Source organism: Chanos chanos, chromosome 7, assembly GCF_902362185.1.
Source record: "Chanos chanos chromosome 7, fChaCha1.1, whole genome shotgun sequence".
Lineage (NCBI taxonomy): Eukaryota > Metazoa > Chordata > Actinopteri > Gonorynchiformes > Chanidae > Chanos > Chanos chanos.
In genome coordinates this window covers 35,867,990-35,872,989 of record NC_044501.1, presented here as the reverse complement: position 1 = coordinate 35,872,989, position 5,000 = coordinate 35,867,990, and positions in this window count along the sequence as shown.

The following is a 5,000-nucleotide window of genomic DNA, read 5'->3' as shown; positions in this document are numbered from 1 at the left end:
AAAAGTCCTCGTTAAGAGAGTTAGGCAGTCATAGCTGTGAATTAGGTGAATGCCAGTTGTTGATGAGCAAAAACAAAAGTGAAGATGGAAGAGACTAGTACTCAAGCCCCCCCTCCCCCCCTCCCTCCCTCTTTCCCTCTCTCTCTCTCTCTCTCGCTCTCTCTCTCTCTCTCTCTCTCTCTCTGTCACATCACATATTTCTTCTCTCCAGTCAGTTGTTCTCTCATCTGGCTGTCTGTACTGAGACTTAGTTGGTGCCGACCGTTGCTAGGTGACCAGGGTGACGTCAGATTCGGTTTCGGAAGATGACAACCATATTACCGGGCTTTTTTTTTTCCTGTCTCTTACTCTCCCCCTTTCCTCTTCTTAAATCTCTCTTTCCGTCTGTCCCCCATGGCTCCAACATCTGGCTTTTTAGTGCATCTCCTCAGAATCCATTTTGGCAACCATCTGATTAACAGCAACACGAAAAAAGAAAAAAAAAAAGTCTGAAAATCAGAAAGGTTTTACCAGAATGGGTTTTCCGTATAGCTCTAGGAGATGTTTGGAGCGGAAGTGAATTTGTACTATCTTTCTATGTCTTGATATGTGTGTTCCATTTGCTGTTTGTTCTTATTTTCTAATTCAATCCTTCTTGGGACATGTCTGGTGGGAGTAAAGTATTACATTTTTTTTTTCTTTAAAAATGCACAGGCCCCTGTGGTTATCATTACTTTGTAATCTTTTTTTTGTTGTTGTTGTTTCTCAAAATGCAGTCATACTGGGGAGATGAATATTGATGGTGACTGTGTTGATGACTACCATATGTAGGACACACACATACACACACACACACACACACAACCATACACAACCATACACAGGCACAGATGAATGCGCATAGCTGAGCTGCTACCAGCACTCAGCAATAGAATTCATATGCCCCGAACCAAGAGACCAGATTTCATCTGTTCATTTAACATAAAGATCAACTTTCATCACAAAGTCAAATCAATTTTGAGATAATCCCCTTTTTTTTGTTTAGGTTGGGACAGGTTCTACGCTGTTTAAAAAAAAAAAAAAAGAGAGAGAGAAAAGAAAGAAAAAAAAAAAAAGGCACATGGGTCCACTTGACTTAATGCAGAAATATGAAACCGTTGCCAAAGGGAGCGGTCATGAAGGTCAGTGGAAGTGCAGGGAGTCATTTGGTCATTTCAGAAGGTGCTCTGCTATCTACATGTCAAATTCAAGAGGTGGAGGGAACTAATAGGATGTCTCTCCAATGTAAAGTCAGAGGCTGGAGGAAGAGGAGGAGGAGGAGGAGGAGGAGGAGGAGAGAAGGGAAGGAAGATTAAATTGGGATTGGGAGAATGTAAAAAAAAAAAAGAAAGAGTAGACTTCACGCAGCGGTCTCTCCGGAAAGAAAAAAAAAAAAAAAAGGAGCGAAGGGGAGTGAGATGGGGTCAACAGGAGAGATGTTTGTTAATGTTTTTTTTTTTTCATCTCTCTCTCTCTCTCTCTCTCTCTCTCTGATTGCACCTGTAGGCTGTGCTGATGTACGCTTGATGAAAAGACAAGTGCGTAAGCAGTCACCAGGAGCTCCTCTCCTCCCTGATCTATCACTCTCTTTCTCTTTTCTTCTTCTCTTTCCCTTACTCTCTCTCTCTCTCTCTCTCTCTCTCTCTCTCTCTCTCTCTCTCTCTCTCTCATCTAAGGGTGAGAAAAACAAACTCACTCCACAGACGCAGTTAATAACAGGCCCGATGACAAGTGCAGCTGGGTTTGGTAAAAAATGAAACTGATAAAGCGAGTGACAGAAAAATGAGAGGTAGAATGAAAGAGAGAGTCAGACAAAGCAAGAGGGAGGGAGAGAGAGAGAGAGAGAGAGAGAGAGAGATGGGAAAGGCAGGTTTTATGGAGGAGGGAGTGTTTGAGCACTTTGCTGGTGGGGATCATGGTGTTAATTTCACATGATTAACTCGTTAATATTACTGACTGATATCACAGGCTTCTCTGATTACCGAGAGGAAACGTCTCCCGTTCTCGCCTCTGTCTCATTCGCGGCTCACCCAGCGCTCCCGCTGGTTTCAATGGCAGCCACACAAATTCTCTGGATGATTCACTGTTTACACCTCGCCTTGGGTCACCATTCTGAGACTGCAATTTAGTAGGTGGTCGCAGTTCTTTGGTACCACTGCACACACACACACACACACACACACACACACACACACACACTTTTACAAGCATATCAGATAGAATCTTTCCCATTCTCTGAACAAAAAAGGCATGGAAGAGTGATGTAATGTTTTTTAGACGAGAAGTGTTTATCCTAGCAGTGTGAGGGGAGATGGCTTTTCTTCTTGCTGAACTTTTGATATGAAGGATAATTTCTGACAATCTGAAGTCCCCCCAACCTAGAGAAAAACAACAACACAGTTTTGTGACCCGTTGACTGTTTTCTCGTATCGATCTTTCATTTCGAAGAAGAACCAAACTTTCTCCTCAGTGATTGGACGCTTGGAGAGTAGCCAACTCTGAAGACTCGTTTCAAGAATCTTCCGGACAAAGGTCGTTTTGGCCTTGCCGGGACTTGCCAACACCTTGAGACAATTCACCACGTGATGGAAAGAAAAAAAAAAATCAATACGAGAATTGCCCCAAAGGATTTTGTCTTTTTTTTTTTTTTTTCTTTTTGTTATTTTGTTTCTTTCCGAAAAGAACCCGTTGGCGTTTTCTCTAAGGAATTTATCATTCTTCACGTTTGTGTGAAAGTGTCAGGAGAAAAAGCAGAAATCGTTCCTATGAACACGTTCACACACACACACGCACACGCACACGCACACACAAGCGTGTACAAACATCCAACACAGAGACGATGAGGAAAACAAAGAACGAAATTTCATCTCGAAGTTTTTTCGAAAATCCCAACGCTGACAAGAACGCTCCAGAGAACAAACGCGTTCTCCTCCATCTTCTCCTTCTTTCACTCTCTCTCTCTCCCTCTCTCTCTCTGTCTTCGACTCTTTCCTTTTCTCTCACTCTCGCTCGCTCTTTCAGGTCATGGTAAAGAGGAGAAAAGTAAATGAATCACCCCCTCTGCTCCCCTCCTCCCCCACCCACCCCCATCTCTTTATTGTGGCAGCTGCACCCTTTGACCCCAGTGCCTGTGGAATGTGTGTGAGGCTGAAGGAAGGGGCGGGAGGTGGGGAGGTGGGGTGTTGGATGGAGGGGGGGGGGGGCGGGGCAGGGGTCTCTTTCTCTCTTCACAACAAAGCCTGTCACATGCACAATGGAGATGGAGAATAGTGTGTGTCTAGAAGGCCAGTGAGCTGTGTTAGCGTGCAAACCAGAGAGAGAGAGAGAGATAGAGAAAGAGAGAGAGAGAAAGAGAGAGAGAGCAATAGAAGGATGAAGGTTGGGGAATATTTGTTTTGTCTGGGCAAACTCATAAATACAGTACTTCTGTTGGTAAGAGAGGCAGAGAGCTGGGCTTCTGTTGGGATATGTGTGTGTTGGTCTGTGTGTGTGTGCGTGTGCGCGTGTGTGTGCGCGCGTGTGTGTGTGTGTTGGTTTTGTGTGTGCTACAGTGTGGAGGAGGCCAGCAGTGAGGCAGCATGGGATTGAACCAATGACTCACTGTTTCAAATGACATCAGCACTGTCAACCCACCACAAGTCCAAGCCAAGCTCTCTTTTCAAAATTGTGTATGTGTGTGTGTGTGTGTGTGTGTATGGGTGTCCGTGTGTGTGTGTGTGTTTGAGTGCGTTTTGAAAAAGGAAGGGGGGGGGGTTAACTCAGCAACTGGGGAGCAGACAAAGGTGTTCTGTCACGCTTTTACCTCAAAATGTGGGTGCATTTTTTGATGCTCCCCACACACACACACACACGCACACGCACGCAACACACGCGCACACACACACACACACAATTTTGGGGTTTTTTTCGGAGCTACGGATGAGTGGGTCATGATAACTGAATGAACACGTTTGAAGAAATTCCTCTTTTAAAAGCCTTGTTCAAAGGTTCTGGCTTATATCTCAAACCTCTGGCTTCACCAGTCCGCCCAAATCGAAACCCCCCCGTGTTCCTGCTCAACTTCCAGTTAACACCCCACGTCTATTCGCCGACGCGCAAACAAACACGGGGCGGGTGTTTCGTCGTTTGAAACGAAAGCCGCTTTTCCTTTCTTATTTATTTATTTATTTATTTATTTATTTACTTACTTACTTACGTAGTTGGCTTGAGTTTGGAACGCTGCAGTCGGATTGTTTTTGTTTATTCCTTTAATGAAACAGGTGGTCTTTGTACACAAGCCTATTCATTCCTCTTCCCCTTTTCTTCTTTTCCATTCCTCCCTCCCTTCTTCTTCTTCTTCTTCTTCTTCTTCTTCTTCTTTTGAAGCACGGCCATCCGAGTACAGTCACCAAAACTCTACTCAACGTTCTTCTCCCTCTGTGCTCCTGTCCACTCCTCCTCCTCCTCCTCCTCCTCCTCCTCCTCTCCATCGCTCTCTCTCTCTCTCTCTTTCTCTCTCTCCGTCTTGGTTTTGATTCTCTCAGTCCCTCTCTCTCTCTCTCTCTCTCTCTCTCTCTATCCATGCTTAAACAACAGCTGCCAGGCCTCTTTACAGAGAAAATGATGCGTATCCAAAACAACAGATCATTCCCTCTCTCGCTCTCTCTCTTTCTCTCCTTCTCCCCCCTCTCTCCTGTCTTTCTCTCTCCCTTCATTCCCCACCCATCTCTGCACACCTCTATTCACTCCTAATCTGTCTTTCTCTTCTTCCTCTCTGTCAGACCCAGGCTACGTTTTACTGGCACCGAACGCTCTGTATGACACATCCAGTTTCTTTATGTGGACTGTATGCTTGGCTTTATTCTGCATACTGATAAATACGTTGGTGTCACGCAAGGACACACACACACACACGCACACACATACATTTGAATCTTTAACATTCTTTAATTACAGACATACAAACTGGAACGTTTTATTTCTCTTCTTCATAAACTCAGTTA